The following is a 22,368-nucleotide window of genomic DNA, read 5'->3' as shown; positions in this document are numbered from 1 at the left end:
CCTAGGCACAAATGAAACAATGCAATAAAGTCCTATTAAAAAAAATCACTATACTCTTTGCCAAACTCAACAACGTCACTGACTTCAGCATAGTAGAGCCTTTCCTCTTCTGTTGGTCTGATTTTATCATACTTTAATGTCCCTTTGTTTCCTGAGGAGTCCTGCACACCAGCTTGAAACATCTTAGGAAACAGGGCCAGAAGAGACTTCAGGAGTTTACTCAGTCTGTCTGCAAACCTCATGATACACCACTACACTGATGCCATTTTGGAGAGGTGATTTCCTAAGTAGTTTTTGAGATTTTTAACTGATGAATGTTTAACATCTGCTCTAGGTAATCTATTTCAATGCTTCGTCACCCTTACAGCTACTAAGCACGTTTTCTAATGTCACAACTGGGGCACCCAAGTGTTATATCAAGAAATAAACAAATGGGCAATTCCTAAGTAAAAAGTATTTTTTTCTCTATCCTATATGAGTATGGTTACCAAACAAGCACTGAAGAGAAAGAAATATTTATTTTTACTGCTGTGTCTTGTAAATGTATCTCACTGTAAAGCACAATCTCTAGAGAAAGTAACAGTTTGGTCCAGCCACTTTCAAACTGTGCTAGAAGCAGTCAAAGCTGTCAGTTACTCAGTGTTTTCACAGGTGAATACTTCATGAGAAAACAAGGGCTTGGTGCATTGTGATCTAACACATTTCTCAACCACCTCTGTAAATACACATGCTCTGAGACAAGCACTTTCCAGCTAAGCCCTCCAGGCATTCTAGGCAGGACAACAGCACCTCAGAACGTCTCAGTTAGATGCACATGCCCCTGTGCAGCTGCACATTTCCAAATAAAAGGCAAATCCAACTTTTCGGCCACAAGTACCACAGTTTAAACAACAACCCTCAAAGGGTGGATTTAGTTAGCAGGGCAGGAACACAGGCATCAACCTTCAGGATTATAACAGGCACATAATAGCTTAAATAATTATGACATCATGGCAAAAGGTCACATAAAATTATAGCACTGCCAAGACAACAGTGCCCTTGGGATTTGTTCACCAGATGTGGAAATCAGACAGCAATGGAAGAAGATTATTGCCATCTGAGAAGTTGAGACATTGCTATTAGCCTGTCCTGCATGCTGCTGAAAGAGCAAAAGGGCAAGAACAGCCTAGAGTGCTCAATTCAGCAATAAGTGATGGCAGATTGAGTTTTGCAGTCACCACTTTTTGCAGTCACCACTTTTTCCATGTGTTGCAGGAACACAATCAAGATGAACAGTTGCAGCTACTCAAGGTGTGAAAATGTCTCTGTACTACAGGCTCTATTGTGAATGCATTAATGCAAATATTTTGAAAAGGGAAAAAGGCCGGTCTGATACAACTTATAGTTTAATTCATGCATTGCGTTATAGCGAGCTTCCTATGTCAGCTTAAGCAATAAGTAAATTTAGGATTTAAAGAAGAATCCAGCCTGTAACTTCATTTAAATAATCTATTCTTTTTGCTTGCTCCCATTTTATTATCTGACTACTCTATACTCCAAGAGGAACACAGAACGATGTGTGAGTTACCCCATGGGTAACTTCTTTCATTTGATTTTCGGTAAAGAGGCACTTGAAACTGTACGTAACTAGTGCTGACACATTCACATGCATGAAAAGCAGGAATTGGGATGGGCTGAGTAAAAAAGAAAGTTAAAGGCTTCTCTGATCTGTCTCATGGTTGTTTTCATCTCAGTTCATGGTTACAAAAGCTTGTATTTGCATTAACTGAGTTTTAAATTTAATATTTTACCACAGTCATTTCAAGCACAGCTATGATACTGGGGCGTGCTGTTGTTTAATTACAAAAAACGTCTTTGCTTCTCACTGGCACGGCTATATCCTGTGTCCATATTGCATATCGCGTACGGAGAGATTACCATCATGACAGTCACTGGCAGATCTGGATTTTATATACATCTATTTCAAAAAAATAATTACAAAAGGCTACCTCCCTTACTTTAAATCCATAATTGACTGCACTAACTTGCACAAAACCTCTATTTAATATTTACTTTTGCTGTGACTGTATTTCCTTAGCTTTGTCTGCAGATAAAAGTTCTCTTCACACTTACACAGTCCTAAAGAGTAAATTGCCTAATGGCCAGGTGAATGTTTTTTCCTCTGTCAGGTACTAGATGTTGCTGCTGGTTGGAAAGACCTATTTAGTGTTTCAGCTAATACTTGAGTTCGCCATATATTTAATGTATACTTTATGTATTTTCACATGGATAACTTGCAGCCCTTTAAAAATACCATTTCTTGAAGACAAGTAGCCACATATGTAACTTGCTCCAGCTGTAAGGCTGTCCTGGAAGAGGCAGCTGTGGCCTCCCTAGCAATCCTAGGAGACTGGTGAAGTGGAGGCAGAGGAGAGTTGAAGACAGGGCAAATGGTGGATTTATAGAGGACCAAAGCTCAGGAGATACGGGAGCACTCCTCTGCAAAAGAGGGTCCCCTGAGTAAGCTCCCCCTTAATATATATAATGCGTATCTATAAACTTGCCCACCATTGGTGAAAAAACTGTTTGTTTTTAATGTAAGGAAACAACATCCATGAAAACACAGCCATTAGTCTGACAACACAACCAACAGATATCTTCATTCTCTGGTTGAGGCTTTGTCAACTTCTTTCGAATGCTTTCTCTGTTGCAGTTGTAGGCTAAAGCCTACTTCTCAGACTTTTCCAGTTTATCTGGAACACAGTTCAATTTTTTTTATAAAACAAATCAAGCACTTGTTAATACACTTGGATAATTACCTCTTAGCAGTAAAGACTTCTTTCATCCCATGTTCATAAGGATACAGCTATGACCATCCTCCTTGTAAACAGTACATTCAGTATGCTGATGTGGTTTAACACCATGGCTTAAGTGTCAAGACTGCTAATACTTCAAATTGCAATTTACAAACTGCCTTTAATTTTTACCAAGGTTTACATTTCTGGAATGATGAATTTTCTATTTTACATCTCCTCAGACTAATCCTTCCTGAAAAATTTCTGCGATTTTTGAGAATTAGAGGGGGAAAATCACATTCTTCATCTGTTAAAAACCACCTTCTCTATAGGCCCTCTCTGAAGCAAGCAAACAAAAAATGTCTTGTACGTGCCTTTTATAGCCCTTATGGGAAAAAACAAAAAGAAGCTTGAATATTGTCAGTTTGCCGTATTGGACAATATAGACAACACAGACATCCATACAGACTGGATTTTGTAATCTTGGTAATGCTGTTGTAACTTAATTTTGTGCACCTATTTTTGCATGTGCAAAGAAAAAGAAGAATGAAAAGAAAAAAAGCAAATAAAAAAAAAGAAAAAGGAAAATAAAAAAGAAAAAGAAAAATAAATGTAAAAAAGACAAAAAGTTTTTTTGGTGAATAGCACAAGGAAATACAAACACAGAATGTTTTCTAAATCGATAGGTTTAAAGTGTTGGTGGAGGGTGAGTTGCTTTTCCTCTATGCTACTGTGCTGAAAAGTCCTCTTTCAGAACATTAATAATCCAATTTATTTCACTGTTAGTGTTTCGGTGGATATGATGTTCTTGGGTGGGCAAGGAAGAGAAAGGGGTATTCAAAATGGTATCACTGGTTCCCGTGGTTTCCTCTGCCAGATAAAGGGCCATTTCTAGCCACCTGGTTTTATATTTAACCTGTGCAGATCACAAGGTAAGTTTGCCTTTAGACCACCTTTTTGCAAAGCAGAAGGGAATTTCTATACTCTTTTCTTCCAGAGATCTGCAAGACTAAATTACCTTCAGAAAAATAAACTTCAGATGTTCCTTTGGATGGAGGCTGTTTTCATGTCAGTGCCTTGCTCTGCAACGGTTGCTGTCACAGTCAGGCGAATAGCTGATGCCAAAGTCATAGTACCCTGAACAGTAATTACTCGTGGGGTTTTTCATGCTTCCAACCTTTGTTTTACCAGAAGAAGGTAACTACAGGCACAATTTCTTTTAAAAACATTCAAATCCCTCTAACTTCCCAACTTCCTTTGAGCTGCTGAGGGAGAGGGGAAGATAAGCTGTCAGGGTGTGCAAAAATTGATAAGCCACAGTGATACATTAGCCCACACGCACACCCACCCACCCCCTGCCGCTGGTAACAGCATGCTTTATCCTGAACCAAGAAGATGGTGTCATCTGCCAGAAATATTTTACAGAATTGACTTACGCTTGCTTTGGCCAAATGATGGTTGACTCTAAACAAAAAAAATTCAAAGAACTCTTCAAATGTGTTATATTTTTCTTCAGAAATAAATGGGAAATAAAGTGGGAGCAAATTATTTCTTTGCTGACGGGCACCAATGATTTGACAATTTATGCAAAATGTACTGATTTTTTTTTCTGTAGTAGTAGTATTTTAATGAAGAAAGCACAGAAATTTCAAAATCTGTAAATATAATTGACAGTTACAATGGATCTAGACACTGAATGCTTTTAGGATCTCCCCAGAGCTCTTTAGAACGTAAAATTGAAGTCACAGATTCAATGCAGGCACACTTTCCTTTTTTTATACATGAACACCCTCAAAGGAGAGAGCTGGTAATAGGTGCTCAACCTCACAAGTGCTTTTGATACTGCCAGAATAAGTAATAAAAATAATAATTTAATAACACATGTTTTATATTAATTAAAACTATCATTAATGTTAGCCCTCCAAACACTAGAAAGCTTCAAATCAAGCTACAGGTCTGAGGATTCCCAGAGGATAGATTCCCAAATCTCTCTCAGGCTGGCCCAAAGGTGGAGTCCAACTGGAAAGAACTTTGTGAAAGTTAATAAAGTTCACCGAGACCAGCAGTAATATCTAAGACCAACAGCCGATAATGCCCACGTAAGTACAACATTCTCACTACATCTTGTCTTCCAAATAAACAGGTGTGAATTGGCTATAACAAGACATCCTGAGAGGTGGCTTTAGACACTATAATCAGGATCACGCCATTAAGTATGGTGCAGCTGGTATTTGACAAACATCACAGCACAGGAAGAAATTGTCCATTAACATCAACATTTCAGAAACAATTCCCCCCCTTTCTGATGGAAAGCACGCCTGCAGAACTGAGCATGGAAGCAATTTCCTTCAGAGGTGCTGCCCTGCTACAGAGCTTGCAGCACCAAGAGCCTGCAGCAAGCCTGCACTGTGAGCCACCAAGGGCGCCCGAGCCTACGACTACCAGAGCAGACAGGGTGGGCAAGTAGGAGCACATCTGCACATCTGGACAGTGCCACAGCTGGTCTGGAGAATCTGGCACCCTCACTGTCTGGTTTTTCATAGGTTGCATTTGGGGCCAGGGGATTACACCCACGCTTGGACTGTGGCAGGTATCTACCTTTCCTCCAGGAGAAGGGTCTGGGTGCTCATGGCAACCTACCACCTGTACCAATACCTCGTCCTTACTGGTTCCATCTGGGTGGAAGATCAGACATCACGGGGGATTTCTCTGTGAACACACTGACTTTAACTCCGAGGCGAGCGCCCACCATCCTGGCAGAGACCTAGAGCACCTCCCTGGCCTTTGGACTTACAAGCCAGGTGCAGACTGGGAAGAGGAGACTTCTAATCCAAATGAGATGGGGATAAAGGAGTTTGTTCTTCTTCTTAATAAGCAGCACAGAATTTCCTGGACTAAACCAGATTAGTAAAGAGATTTCCGTATGGAGATGGTGCTGTGCTTTGTCCACGTTATTCTAACAGTCAAATTAAATGTTTAAAGTCAGAAACTTGTCTGAGGACTATGCAAAAAAGATTTACGCTTTCTTTCTGCAACAGGACAGTGTTCTTCAGGGTGCAGCCTGTTGCAAGAGAACTCCTACCTTTTTGAGTGTTTTAGCTACTACCAGGATCTTTCCAGTGGTGCCCAGCAACAGGATAAGGGGCAATGGACACAAACTGAACCACAAGAAGTTCCTTCTGAATAGGAGAAAAAAATTATTTACCTTGAGGGTGATGGAGCACTGCAAGAGGCTGCCCAGAGAGGCTGTGGAGTCTCCTCCTCTGGACATATTCAAAACCCACCAGGGCACAAGTTTACAACCAACTAGGTGACCTTGCTTTAGCAGGGGTTTGGACTAGATAGTTTCCAGAGGTCCCTCCCAACCCTGACCATTCCGTGGTTCTGTGATTCTGTTGCTGTTCTTCCTATGAGACAGAATAGGAACGGGTGTTGCTGCCAAAAAATTTAAAGTAGTTTTTCCTAATCTGTCTTGAACCTGTTCTACTTGTTTCTGCTTTACTGAACTGACACTGAGAGCCACAAAAACATTTCTGCATCTGTGGACAGCATTCCTCCTGCCTACCCTCATATTTTTGGTTCTTAGCCCTTCTTCACCTGTAAACAGCTAACCTGCTTTGAGAGAGGGCTTCTAATATTCGAGTATATTACTACTCAAGTAACACTCCTGAGTACTACTGAGGAACACAGTGCAACAACACTTATCATCCCTAACAGTCGTAAACATCCTGTGGATTGCCTCTGTGGAAAGGCCATTTACGAATTAGTCCGTCTGGATGGAGGTTAAGCTACAAGACTGAGTTAGCTGGGAAAGCCTGCCTCCGCCATCACCGGGTCTGCTGGAGGAAACGCTGCCTGCCCTCCCTCATGATTTTGGGAAGAAGCAGACTTTCAGCCTCCAAAACTAGCAACGACAGCCTCCTGTGCCGAGGACTAAACCCAGTATCAAGGGGCAGGCTGTATAAAGGACTTCAGTGTTGTGGTCCAAGTGACACCACAGCTGTAGGGCGCTGGCAGACAGCTTCAAGGACCCCCCAGCAAGCTCAGTCACAAATATGGCAAAGCTGTTGGTAATGACAGTGTGCCTCAAAGTTTGGAAGGGTATCACGTAGTTTGTGGCTTTTGCCCAAATGCCTACCACATCTGCAAGGAGGGATATTGTTACACTGTTAAAAAAGAAATTAGGTATTCCTGAAAGGTTCCTTAATAAAAGGAAAAAAAATATCTCTGTAATCAACTAGCAAAAGTAAATCTGGTACTTACTCTATTTCAGATCCTGAAAACTGGCTGAAAAAGGCATGGGATTTCTGTTTCATAAATGTATTAATAGAACAATTTTAATGTTTTAGCATATCCATTTGACTGTCCATGCCTGGATGTGGCTTCCTCTGAATGTGGCCCCAAATCTAACAGAATCTGTGCATTCATGGAGTTTATTACCCAGCACAGAGATTTTGTTCTGTCTTCAGAGGCTGTTAGATTGTTTGACAGTCCCTTGCAGAAAAAGAAAATAATCTTTTAATCTCTTTGTCTGCTTCAGCCCCAAACATCAGCTCCAGCGCATGCCCAACTTCAGAAGATGCAGTCAACATTGGCATCTGGAGGTCTCATTCTGCTGGCTTGCGGCAACAGCTTTGTCCTGTGGGTCACTGCCACCAGTCAGCAAAGCCTTGGGTACCTTCGTCAACATCATTTAGACTTCAGACAAAAAACAGTTGGTAAAGATCATCATGGTGACAAGTAACATAAGGCGCTCCCCTTGTTTCTTTCTTGTTTAGGATGGTTTAAAAGAGTTCCATAGTCTTTCTTGAGTCTGGGCATCCATTAAGAAAATATTTTAGCAGTTAGGATGTTGCAAGTGAAAAGGCAGATAAATTATTAATATTTTCACAGAATCTGGCTCTACTAGCAAATTTCAATAAGGGCTGAGGATCCGAGACATGCTATTAAAGTCAGGGAGACACACATGAATTAGAGCAGGCTTTATATCAGCCCTTTAACGCACACCAAATATTTAAAATAAGATGTTCAGTTTCTCAAGAGTGCATTCTTCATATGCCAAGTATACGACTAGTTGCCCCACAGAACAATTTTAACAATACCATTCCCACACCCACACTTATCTGGCAGTAACATGTGCCTTGTGTTACTTCAAGCCTGAGAGGCTGAAAGCAAAAGTGGTCTGACTTAAAACAAAAAAGCCCAACCTTGTTCTCTGCTGATGGTCTGAGCAAATGGTATCTGTCAGCTTCTCAGTAACAGAAACCAGATGCAGAATGGCCATCCAGTCCTGTAAGTTTGCCCCTAATTTATGCTGCAGAAATTACATTAAAAGAAATTTCTGGAATTGTTTAGAGATGATGTAATTGCCATCCAAACACAGGTTATAACTCTTCATTACTGTTATTCCTGCTAATGCAATCATTCTTGGGTGGCTGCGTGGATGCATCAGACATAATAAAACACAGTAGAAATAGCTGTTTTCCTGAAATACTTCAGCAGCTGTTACAAACTTAGTGTCTTTTGAACAAAAGGATTAGGTCATGGAAAGAACGGAAACTAATTTTCCAGGCCTTTCTAAGGCTTTAGATCTTTGAGGAGAAGCTGAACCGCTCTGGCAACAGCACACTACAGATAAAAAGGGCATTTGCTTGGGTAGGAATAGAAATCAAAAAGGGTTACTAATACTTGAAGCCCATTGGACAAGGTCAAGATTTTCCCTTCAAATATATACAATAAAATTCTATCAAAAACAAGGTATAAAAATAGAAGTTTTAATTCTGACAGACTGGATTTTTTGGGGAACTGCTCCTTAAAAAACATTTGACCCCCTCCACCAGAAGGAAGCCTCTGTGCCGCTGGGTGGACAGGAAGGTACAGGCAGGTTTCAGTAAACATGTGAGACCTACAGCAGCTTAAACAGGGCATCAGGGGCGAGCGAAGGCAGGAAAATACCATTTTGCCAGGGAAAGGTGTAGAACAGCAGTACTCCTTCAGGAATGGTTTGCAATTCCCATGGCCAAGGACCTGTGGCCTTAGGAAGAATCATAATTTGCCTAAGAGACAGATGTCTGATGAAGACAGAGAGGACTCCAAAGTCAGCCCTAAAATGATTTGTTAGTGACGGATAAGCAATTGGTATGTGAAAAACTAAGAAAGAAAGAAAAAGAAAAAAAAAAGAGAGGTTGCAGTAAAACATTAATTGCTACAGTTACACAGCTCACGAGCTGCTATCTTTTAGAGTCTTTCAAGGCATCCGTTCAATCTCTTCAAATGTAAGACATGTTTAACACAAAGACCTTTGGCTACATTCCTGCCCAAGGAAGGCGCCGGCTGTGATTTTAAGGCACTTGCACACTGCTGTATCTGCCTGGGAAGACCTCAGTGTAACTAAGAACAAGTAGGTGTTGATTCTGCAACAAGAATACCCTAAAACCTGAGCTGAAATAAGCTTACCTATAAAATCTTTTGGTCGGCCAGTCCTGTTTTTTCAGGACTACATAATAACCCTAAGCTGATATTTCTTCCACTGGAGAGCATACAGGGGAACAGTGTGGAATGTTTTATCACTTATGGGCAATATTTCACGCTTCTAACAAGTTTGTGTGTACATATCTATATTAGGGTTTATGACATCCTACACCATTCAGTATTCATTAAATGAACAGTAGCTTTTTATTGATACCAGTAGAACGAATTTGTTGAAATGTGGAAACGATCAGCCCATTGAAGCGGTCATATCATTTTTGAAGCAGGTGGTCGTTCTGATGCAAAACACAATGTGCATTTTAAGGAAAGGAGAACAAATTTACAGGAAATTTGGATTCAGGCTTGGCTGTTTCCATTGGAAGGGACATTGCTGCTTCTTTGTGATAGCTGTGTTTATAAAATCCCAGCCAGTCCCCACTGGCCTACCCGCTCTGCCCCCACCACTGATTTAGCACTTATACAGAGCTTGCATTTCTGTAATGAAAATAACTAAATTAAGATATATTGAATTTCCCTATAGAAACAAGATCTACTTAAAAGGTAAACAAAAAAGTATAATCAGTTTAACTTCTGTAGTATAAATGCTCCAGTGCAGTTAGCCAGACACTGAATAGCAACGCCTTTCATTCTAAAGCTCCTTAATCATCACTATACCGTATAATAAGATCATATTCTCAGGTTTTGGCTGTATCTGGGTATTCCCCATAGGCTTGTATGGAAGCAGACCTACAGGAACATGAACTACATCCTCCTTCCCTTCTGCATCTTTAGTGAATCTAGGTACTTTCTGTTTATTGTATGGTAATGTTTTATAAATAGCGAGTTCTAATGCCTTCCAGCTTTCTGGGGTCTAAATGCTCAAGACCGAGTCTCCCCAAGAGGTTTGCATCGCTTGAGCACACATCATGGCCTGGCACGAAAATCACGGGGTGAGCCCCTAGAGCCCGTGTTAAACTGCGGGTCTGACTGGACACTCCACCAGCCTCACAGTGCCCGAAAAAACTCCAAGTTCGTACAGCCCCCAGCGGAATCTCATGGACTGCTTGTTACCTGCTGTTTCTCAGGACAGTAGGAACTCCTTTCATCTCTCTTCTAACTTCATACTGCTTTTTTTCATAACATAAAGGGTCACAGATGATGCTTTAAGCAGTCTGAGCAGGCAACACTGCAGCGAGGCAGGATAAGGGATATAACTCACCTGATCTGACTCAACAGGAGGCAAGGAAGGTTAAAACCAGCTTCAGAGAGGTGGGGAATGGACTGATGAGTGACCACAACCACTGGGCAAAAAGAAAGGCCACAGGAACTTATGGTGAGAGTGATGTCCATTTACCCACACCAGCTGTTCCTGCTGACATACATGCACGTTTGCATTTTTGATCCCACATTTCCCCACAGTCACTTGTTGAAGCTCTGCTGAGGTACCCCAGGTGACAATGCACCTTGTGATCTTAACTGGTGAAGACTTTACCTCCTAAAAGCTTCTATTGCTGTTAACTGCCTGAGAGAAAATACTGCTCTGTAACTGTCAAATTCCCAACCAGGAGCATTAAAGAAAAGCATCAATTCACTCTGGATCTCAGCCTAGATAGCCTAAGAGGCTCTGGAGTGAGGCTTCTGCTTTAACCCGTCGTTTCCATAAGAGGGATGTGGCACTGACCTAAGAACTTCTGCATCTGAATGTCACATTTGCAGCTCCTGAGTTCTCTTGAGATCTGACCTTCACCCCATTTACACATTTCAAGTAGTTTCACAGGGCTTGATGAAAATGTAGGAGCATTTATGTCTGTGGAAATGAAATGTGATTTTTTTTTAAATAAATGAATGTATTTAAATAAATTGTGAAAATATTTTCACAAGAAAAAAAACAAGCAGGAAAAAGAATCAAGGACAATAACAGGCAGGCAGTGAAGACAGAAGTATAATCAACTGTTTTACATGACAGCATAAAATAAAAGGTCCTCTTTTTTTACTTTTGCAGATTTTTATTTTTTTTTTTCAGTTTCAGATTCTGAGTTTCTTTTTCAGTTTGGAAAAGTTCCTGTGAATACTTCTTCCCATAATACCCTCTAAGATAACCTGATGCTGCTTTTCCCTTATTCAGTAACGATGCTGAGCTTGTTTCCCTACTTCTCTTAGGTACCACCGAAAGCAATGCTTGCCTACGTACTAGAAATCTGGGAGAAGCCTGCAATTCTGAACTGTTGGTTGCAGGAGTAATAATTGTTAATTATGGTCAAAGGTCACTGAAGATGTTCTATTAAGTGCGGCAGCTGTTTGAAGCTGACCGGAGTGCACCTCTCATGCCAGGGTGGGAGGGATAACGGATGGGGCATTGTTATGTGCTATGTTAATCTGGTTACAAGCTCTAATAAGTCTTGGCTTTGTCTTCTTGATTTTGAAAAACATTCATGATACAGCAGGCAAACATGCCAGGCAAATGTAACCTGGCATCCAGTGTTCTGCCAAGGCAGTCTGGAGTGTAGGTGTTAGGTTTTGACAGGCTGACCAGACATGAAGAAAAGGAAAAACTCTCCTTTTCCTCTATTTGAGTCAGTTCACCCATTCCTTGCTTCAGTTTATCAATGCACAGAGAAGAAAGAGGCAGGCAGACAGTTCTGCTGTAGCTTTCCTATTCTTCATTCTGCTTTCAGAAGAAGAAATCTTCTGTGCTTGGCCCCTTACCTGCAGAAATACAGTAATTGCCACACACCTCCAAGACCTCTAACCTATTCCTTTAGCAACTGAGTAGGCTCCTTCCCCAGCAGTGTCTTTCACTCCTGACCTAGGAGATTAAGACTTGCACTCCACTACCCCCAGGTTATTGAGAACCACCTACGTCAACACAGTAATAAATGCCTTGGCACTGCCCACTCTGAAGACATCCCTGGTTTGCCATGAGCCAGGGTCGGGGGCTGTGAGACAAGGCAGGGTTCTCCAGCATCTCAAGATACACTCACAAAATCTGGCAAAGTCAGGGTCTAAAACTCATCTCAAGTTATTTGAGTTCTCTCAAAGTAGTTTATCCCAAGGGAGAGATGAGATATAATTGAGCTGTTCTGGCACCATGTCCTGTGCTTAGTCTTCTAGTTAGCAATAGCTCATTTTCATTGTATTTTTCTTTTTTTTTTTTTTTTTCACAAAGTCTTTGACCGTATCTAAATGAAGTGGATTTTAGATTATATAAAGAAATTCCAGTGCCTTTACCTCTCTCAAACCAATCTCAACATAACTACACCATAGGTCTAATCCTGCAAACCTTAACAGGAGAAAGCGAAACGTACCAACACACAAGATAGTTCCTACCAATAAAACACGTCTCCATCTATTGAGTGTGTTCAAGACTCCGGTTTCTAAGGGCTACTGATTGCATTTAACAACTTTCTGCTGCAGCAGCATATAGTTAAGTAAATTTCTCAGCTTTATTACTTCACAACTTAAAATATCAGTATTTCTGTTTTACATACAGAAATATTTTTGAACTAATTGTTCAGCCCAGAAAAGGCTGAAAATCCAGATAAAGACAGGGTAGTGTAAAAAGGCTGTAATAAAAAAAAGCACAGGCTGGTCATCAACCAAAATAAAATCCATAAAGTGCAGACAATGTCACTTTATTTAAGAACACACGTTAAATTAAAGTGCAGATCTCTTGACGTCAGTATTACTGTATTTGTTGATTTCTGTCAAGCCATTCAGACTGATGCTTTTTTGAAAGTCTACTTCATTTCATATTCATATTGTTCATATTGTTTCTCTTGACAAGACATGCAAAATAATTGGAACATGGGAAGCAGGAAGTAAATAATAAACTTTAAAAATGAACTAAACTCCAGGACATTCAACCCTCTGCTGGGTTTTAAGCTTTTGTCCCCTGGGAAAATGCTCTAATCCATAACACTTTAATAGTGAATATCAGTTAAAATCGTTCAGTTAGTTTGGGATATGATTTCATCACCATTCACGATAGCTTCAGGTATCAAACCACAGCCAAAAGGTAGGTGTACTTATGAAAGCCCATTCAGATGAACTGACATCTTTATCACAGGGTTAGTTAAGTAGTTAACTAACAAGAAAAAACAATACCTAGATCGTATTATAGGGGGGAGCTCTGACAAAACTGCTCATTTGTATGTCATCACCTCATCTGATCTTTACTCAGTGAATTATAGAAAAATTCCTGGTCTGGCCTCAATGGCAAGGCATTTGAACATTTCACTAGAAATACACTGATGTAGATATAGACACCTTAAGCTGCACTATGGTGGAAATAAACTACCACTAGGAGAAGACCAGTTTTCTGATTAATTTTATTAGGATGACATACCTCACTCTAAGTAGCACATGTGTATTTCAGAGTACTGCCTCAAATCATCCCTGGCTTCTTGTCTTGTGCAGTCCTATGCAGAGTTTCATCTTGCCCTTGAAGTCCAAACACTACCTGATTATTTTTAAGAAAAAATAGAAGCTTTAGTGAAATTAGCTGATCAGCTGTGCATCATAAAGTCATCACAGACTTTCTTCTGGAACTGGGAGGGGAAACAGTTACCATTCTGGTGTCTAATCCTCAGATCTGCACCAGATCTTTGCTAGCATGAATTGAGGATAAAGGATGATACACATTCTAAGCCAGTCTGCGAATATACTTAAGGAATTGCTGTTCAGAGAAAGGGTATGGTGTTCTACAGCATTAGGGAAGTTTTTCTGTTATATTATTTTTACAATGGGACATCTACTTTTCATGCTGAAGACATCTTCCTTCCTGCTATATCAAAACAAAGCATTATTTGGAAGAATACTTTCATATTAGAAAAGGCATTGAAAAAGCTTGGAGAAATTATGCTTCAAAAGACTTGTTTTCCTGGACACACACAATACAGCCTCTGCACTTATCAGGAACTGATCTTGCCCGTCAACAGTGTAGTTGATGGCACAGAGCTTACTGGACTCTTTATGCCTAAGTAGCTGTTTATCTTTACTAAAAAGTAAAAATACTTTTTAGATATGTCTCCTGAAATCAGTAGAAGTAATTTGGTGGAAAATTGCCAGCTGCCTACATAGGATCAGATTCCATATGCTCTCTCATCTTGCTAATGATTTTCATTCTTAGCATATAAATGCCTCATGAATAACAGTGAAAAAAGCATTTTTCTCTCTGAAGTGGTAGTCTTTGTTCACAATACGATTATAAATATTTTTGGTTTCGTGGTAACAAAAGTTGGTAACTCTTGGTAGCAGAGATTAAGATAGTTACACTGGGGCAAAAAGTTTGTTCATAATTACAAATCAGGAAAAGAAAATATTAAAAGCAATTGACAGTAGTCTTGATGAATAGGACTGCCTGCCAGCCAATACAGTTCTCACAGTCGCTGGGGGGAGTTCTGTTACTGATTTGAATGGGAACAGGATCGAATCCACATTCAGACAGAAGCAATGCAGTAAGCTCTCATTATTTCCATTCCAACAGTATTCTGGATGTTTAGCCCAAAAGGCAGTTTATTGTGAATAAAAGAAATATATGGGAATGATAAAAAATGGAAGTTTTATCCATAAAAAAAAATAAATCACAAAAGGCAGCATTGTCAAAGGTAAATAATTACTTTCAAGCACCTCGAAAATATGAAGTAAAGAAGAAAGATACATCTGGCTTTTACCATTAGGGAATGCAAGCCCAATTATGTGGTACAAGCATCATTTCATAGTGCAAAATAAGTGAGGAAACTGTTCACGTCACAATCAGATGCCTTCTATTTCTAAAGAAAAATCAGCTTGTAGCTTTAAACCTTGTGTGGAAAACATGTGCTTAAACCATCAAACACTTTCCATTTTTTCTGAATGAGTATCTAACATGAAAATGGAACTCAAAGTCAGTGGGATGTTGCTGAGGGATGCTAAAGCCTGGATCCTCCACAGAAGTAAATAAGCACATCCTAGTGAAACCAGGGGAACATGCTACCTGCACGGCTAAATTACATTCTGGAAATCTTCCTGGATAAAAGTCAAAACTATCTTTGTTGTGAGGCTGTTACCTTGACAAGTTCATGTCTCTGGTTGAATCAACACTGCAGGTGTAGGGGGGAAGCAGGAGAACTGCACGTCAGGATGCAACCGCTCCCTCGTGTCCCGGTTCCCTCTCACAGCGCCCAGGCAGGCGGGCAGGAGTCTGTGGTGAACCCCCGCACTGTGTCACTTTGGGACGACGGGGAGGCATCAAGGCCTGCAGCGCTGGCCATGGAAAGCCTCTGCCCTAGAGTACAACCTCAGCCCCTGCAGGTTACATTTGATGGGAAAGCTTGTCAGCCTTCAGAACTATGCAGCCACAGGTTGCAATGCCCAGAACTGTCACATTTAAATTGCTGCGTTCAGTGGAGTCTTTAAAACGTGGACATGAAGAAAAAGTTACTATTTAGAAAAAAAAACAGCTATGACTTGGGAAATGCATTACTCTAAGCTTTGCAGACTGTGCTGTAAACTAGTACGTAAAACCTAAAGATGTCAATTACGTGATTTCATGTGAGAGGTTATCGGTCACTACATCTCACATTTAACCTCCCAAGACAGAGAGCGGAATTATGAATTGCATCCATTCTTGCAGATAATTCTCAGCAAAGATAGCAGACCACAGTGATGGAGCATGCTTTCAAGGTACTAACTGTGATACAGCCTTCATTGCAGCTCTAGAAAGAAAAGGCATACCTAGGGGCAAGGAGACACAGTCAGAGGGTTCTTGCATCTTGTTCATCTGCAGCTGCTGAAATGTTTACAAAAGCCCATCTAACCAGGCACAAATCTGAGATAGCCCAAGAACCCTAAATATCTTCAAGGGATCAGAACGTTGCTTTCATCCTGGGATTAGCAAAACACAATAGGTTTTTCAATTTCCTTCTCTCTCCGAGGTCTGTGGTCCATGCAGCACAGTCCCCCTCACTCCCCTTGCAGGGGATTCAGCCTTCCCCGCCACCATGGCTCTGTTTTCTTCCATCCTCCCTCAAAGGGTGAGATCCTCAATGGATGTAAATCAAAGTCATCTTACTCATGTCTGAGGGACTGTGCCACCTTGCAACAGCTGATGGTCCAACCCATCTTGCTTCCCAAAAATAAGCTGCTTCTGAAATAAAATTTCAAACTTTGGTGCAATTACACTTTTAATAACTGTGTTAACCATTATTAACAGATGCTTTTTGCAAACCTAAGCACATTCACATGGCAGTTGGAACATATAGATTAGGGGTTTCTTGATGCAGAGTACACTCCTTGAGGAAAATTCACCAGAATATTAAATAGCTACTCTCAACCTGTTCAACAGAGCAATCAAAAATTAGATGGTTTTGGCCAGTCGTGGCTATTGATATATAGGGGCAAATCAAGAGAGATGTTCAAAGACCTTCTTCCTCATTTTCCTCCTGCACATGGGGGTGTGGGGAGGTGCAGAAAATGTAAGCAGACAGCTAGCTACAGATCGCTATTCCAGATCAGCAGCCAATCCATCAGATTTTCGGATAGGAAATGTGCAGGAAAAGAATAAAATTAAAGTAGTTACTTTATGAAAGACATCCAAACTTAGCAGCCTGTGGTGAAAGTGGTAGCCAAGAAAATTAATTACCTCAGTCACATTTCCACACTCTCTACTGCACTTCTTTTTATTGTGTGGAACGAGCAAGAAAGGTGGAACATAATCACAGTGTTTTTCCTGATAGGTCCAGAATGATGCCATTACACTGAATTTCTTAACTTCTGTGATGCCCATAACAGGACATTCCTACTTGGAATGCCATTTGCATTACGGCTGCATAACTTCAAAAGAAAGAAGAATGGGTAAGTAGGAATATTTTAGATACTAAGGAATAAGTCGTTTAAGTCAGCCTCTCTACTGCTTTAACTCCTTTACTTTATGCTTAGCAGATAATTTGGCTTCTTTGACAAGTTAACAGTGAGGTTTGGAATGAGGAGTTTCTGCTATAGAGAATTAATTATACTAATGAGCACTTCAGTCTCCTATCAGTTGACTTCTTCATCATAACAGTTAGCCAGAAAACATCCTAAACCAGGTACAGATCCTGACTTCCCAAACTATTGCAAATATTTTGGGTGATACATTTAAGCACTTAACAGAGACATTTAAGTGAAGAGTGTGGATGCCCTTGGTGTATGTTTTGGTAGTCAACCACCAATTAATAGAAACTGACAATTCCAGTTCTTAACAGACTTGCAGTTTTAAATTTCATCTATAACAGGTGTGGGGTTTGGGTTTTTTTTAAATAATGGTTAAGTGGCACTGTAAATAATTACATACATAACAAGTAAAACCAGACTGAACATCAGGGAAAGACTTAAGCCTATATTTTTACCTAGTGTTTTTCACAAAATTTAGCTTTATAATGTTATAGCACATTCCACACCAAAACCTACCAGATATACAATAACAAACTGTGAAGAAATCTGTTGGAAAGATACACTCCTTCCTGGGAAAAACCACAACACTGTCTGAAGGCACTGTGCTATGCAGTCACAAAATTGTATGAGACCATCAACCTTCAAATAAACAAGCAAAGGCTCCAGTAAACAGAAAGAAGAATTTCTCATTAACAAAACCAAAATGGACTGAGTGCTATTTTTCGGAATGAAAATTAAAGACAGATGTGAAGTGCCCACGAGAAAGCTTCAAAATCATCCACTGAGGTGAACAACGTCGGCTGGAGTGAAAAATGGACTTTGTAAAACACAAAGTAACTTCAGAAATGTTCAATATGAGAAGTGCTGACTGATTGGTGAGTTCTATTCAGCTATTTCAAGTATCTTCAAGATGAACACTTCCCTCTTCTGGGAAGATATGGCAGATGACTTAAGAAGCCTACAGACTGTTGGGGAACATGGCAGGGAAATCGTTAGTCTTTTAGAAACACTACGCTTCCAGTCAGTCTTTAAATAAGGCATTACATAAACTTATTTATGTAAGGCAATTGAATATTGATTAAAACCAAACAGGTCAAAATTCCAGGCTCAGGAGCAGAAATCTCCCCCAATGTTCCCTACTTGCATAAAAGCTTCAGAGCCCCTCTCCAGGGTGGGAATGCCAGTCGTGCTCCGGCAGCTTCCTGATGCCACCGGACCTGCTCAGACAAGGCACTCACCAGCAGGTTCTGCCCTCAGTGTTACAGCTCACTGGGTGATCCAAGTCCAACATGTGCCTTTTGGGTTTTCTGGACTAACAGGAGAAACGCAATCACCCTGTGCATGCCTCCGAGATGAGAGAAGGCAGCAGTTTTAGTTTGTTGCACTTTGCATGAATGGGACTAAACAGTTTCTGTACGTTCATCATGAGAAAATTCAAAGTTCTGGGAAAACAGTTTTAGGCACAAAAGGTCAGACAATTCACTTCTGTCCCTAACAAAAACTTTGCATAAAAAATTTGAAGTGGAAATGTTACAAATCTGATATTCTACAGAGATCTGCAACAGCTGCAGTACCTTACAGGAGGGTAGTGCAGACTCTGTACTGCCTCTTCCTACTCACTTGAGGCTCATTAATTAAAACTCCCATTATATAGACAGACACACACACACATCATAGCTTCCCTTTCTGGTAAGAAGTTTTGCTCTGGGAAAGAAGATATGCACAATGAACCTGACCCATAACGGAGAAAAAGATCAGAGGCAGCAAAAGCGCACATATTTTACAATTTTCAGAAACAAAATAGCTGGCATTTCAGATATTCCTATTTATAATTTTCAAAATCACAATTGACAATCTAACTTTTAATCCAAAAGTATTTTTCATGGAAATTTCTGTATGCATATTTTTAACGGCTAAGTGCTATTTTAGACAGTAGTTTCAATGTTCAGGTTTCTATACTTCTAGAATTAAGACCTCAGCCAGTAATGTATCTACTACTGACACAGAGAACCAGGGAAAAGTTTCGCTCCCCACAAGAAACTGCGACCCGGCATGCACCTCCACTCTCCTTTTTTTTCTGTCATCTTTTAAAAGACAGATTCTTTAGAGCACAAATAAATTAGGGCTTCTCTTCTGATTAAAAAACATGTAGGCACAGCTTTTCGTGTGAGGTTCTCCAGACATTAACTCTCACGGTTTTGAGACCTTTTTCTCCAGTACACTCCTGGCGATCAGAGCTCTATCACAAAACCATGCACACAGGTATTACTTGAGTGTTTTTCTAGAGACACACATCAAGAACAATCGGATTAATTTACAAGCTTAAATGGGAAGAAATAAGCCAGGGATAAGAAAAGTAAGGTAGGATAAGCTATATAATTACTAAAGTATTAATTAACATGTGGTTTACCTGCTGCATGTTTTCTACCTTGATGAAATAGGCATTGACAATACACCGATTAATGATACTTACAGCATATGAACACTATAAATGTAAACTATGCAGCAGAAAAAAGTAAGTTAAATCCGGGAGAAGTGTAAAAAAAATCCCCAATTCTAAACCCAATATTTAATTTGTTAGAATTACTGTATTTCCAGACAAAACAAACCCCAGTGTCTATCATTAGGTGCTTGATCCTGTGAATTGCCAGTTGGTTCCTGGGAGACACTAAACACCAGGAGAATCCATAAACTGCGGAATCCAAGTATAAACTGAAGCTCCTAGTTTGAAGGAAACTGAGGTGGGGACAACAAATTTCCTCAGAATGTGCCCAGCGTACTTCAGATACCCCATTTTTTAACCACTGCTTGGTGTCAGAGTGTGCTGTACAGACAATGCCTGCAGGTATCACAGTGTTTAGTGCACAGAACACCAAGCCATTTACCGAACATTTACTTACCACATGAAGGGCATCATTTTGATCAAATTAAGAAATCAGAGGCAGGTTAGCCTTTATAAACGAAAAGACAATAAACAAAAGCTGTCATTACTCTCATTAAAACTTTTAAGTGAATGGAGATGACAGAAAAATCAAATTAAGACCACAAGTATAAATAAATCTTGTTTCTGAAACCATGACAATTACCTGAGGAAAGAACTGATGTGGTAAATACTGACATTATAATTATGATAGACATTTCAGCTTTCAGAAACCAGGTAGAAAAGGTAGAAATAGGAGACACAAAGTGCTAAAGAAAAGGAGATACCAGAATGTGAAAGTGAGGGAAATCTATTATTTTTTCACAAAGATTTTTTTTCTTCCAATTAGCTATGCTTCTACTGCATATAGTGCCAAAAAAAAAACCCCAAAAAAACACCAAAAAAAACCCAAAAAAAAGATAAATCTGATAAAGAAACTCTCGGAGTTCTCCCAGGGCAAGGACAGTTCATCAGACACCAACCCCATCCCTGGGTGTAAGGCAACTGAAGTGCAATGAATGGAAGAGAGCAGCACCAAATTACAGCACCAGACCATAAATTATCTCCTTTTTTTTTTTATAACTTAGATGGTATAAATTACTAAGTTTTAAACATTTCCTCTGCTGGCTTGGTCCTGCTAGCATAAATCAGGCTCTAACAGCTACTTCCTTCCATTGTCTAAGAAAAGATTTACTGCATTAAAAAATTCAGCAGCACTGTTGAAGTCCAGTCCCCGCAAACCTTCCATTAAAGGGTTCTTGTTGGTTTTGTATAACACGTGTAACAACGTCAGTAGGAAGATGAAATTCACCCCCTCATCCTACCTCATTGCATGACAAGGTTCTCTGATTTAATTTAACGATAAGCAAATTGTGAATATTCATCCCCACTTCGTCACTATAGTACAGCACAAAGTAACACAACCTCCTGGATGTACAAAGCTGCAGGGCTTTTCAACACGTTGGTGCTGGATCTCCCAGTATGGACATATTGGCATAACACTGGAGATACAGCAGATTTCTTTCCACATCTATCAGATTTTCTCCTTTGCATTATAGCAACAATCTCCTATACCTTAGTAAATGAGATAAAATTCTTCCATGTATTTTCTTATTCTTGCAAAGGCTCTTTAAAAAAGTGACATCATCATCTGGTAATATTCCTTCAGTCAGGTCTGAATGTGTGGTTTACACTTCAAAACCAAGGGAAATTATGTCAAAGACGACGCTGAACTTCCATGCTGAAGTATTTTAGTACCTTGTTTGGCAAAACATTCAGCCTGGCACCAAATTCATCCTTAATTTGAGGTGTTCCTTAACTCTCATTAAAATCTGTGGACTTCCCAAGCGTGTGCTTGGACTGGGATAGAAAACAGAACGTGTTGCAGTCCCTTGAAAAAGCAGCAGCCTACAGAACCAGATCACCCACTCACCTGTTGTAGAGATGTTTTCAGCCCGAGTGTGTCGGTAGTGCACAGGGAGGGATCCCCTCTCCCTACCTCAAGCCTCCTGTGGCTGTGATCCGATTGAGCGCTGGGACTGCACACGATGACATTTCAGTGACAGCAGCGCAGGGCAGCCAAACAGAAGCCATTTGTCAGCTAGCCTAGCTGTGAGAAAGTGGGTTTGTGTCAAAGAAAAATCCAAATGAAAAGGGTCTTTGCAGCCTCCTCTCTCCTCTCTGCAAATACCTTCATCCCCTGCAACTCACAGGCTATCACAGAATGAAGGAAATAAATTTTTGTGGTCAGCTTTTACTAAAATATTGGCAACTGCACCAGCACACACTATACTTGCAGGAGTTAATCACTCCTCTTCCCTCTAAGGGGCCTATCTTCCATCTGCCTTCACTATCTTCTGCGCTGTCACAGTACTTAAGGGCACATCTGCCCATCCGATGCAAACTGTAATTTCTTATGGAAGCTTACTGGGTTTCACCTGTGGAGACTTCAGCCTTAGAGTCAGACTGTGAATTTGCAAACAAGGGGAAATGTTCAAAGGCTTGGAAGGGAAGCTCACTGACAGAAACCATCCTGGAGGCACTCTGGTGTGATACAGAGCAAGTTCAAACCCCCTTGCCTATCTCCCAGAGACAGAGAGACTAGAAGGCAGATGGGAAAGGATCACTGTAATGATTCTCGATCTCTTAATAATCCAAAAACAACACAGAAATTGCCTTTAACAGCCTCAGTTACAGACGCAGGACACTGCTTTCCTATCCTCTGGCTGACTCGAGCACTGAAGCTGCGGCCAAGTTTTTGGTCAATGCTCCCATCCCTGCCTGGAGGGCTGGAGC

This window comes from Falco peregrinus, chromosome 5, assembly GCF_023634155.1.
Source record: "Falco peregrinus isolate bFalPer1 chromosome 5, bFalPer1.pri, whole genome shotgun sequence".
Taxonomy (NCBI): Eukaryota; Metazoa; Chordata; class Aves; order Falconiformes; family Falconidae; genus Falco; species Falco peregrinus.
This window is presented reverse-complemented; position numbering follows the sequence as displayed.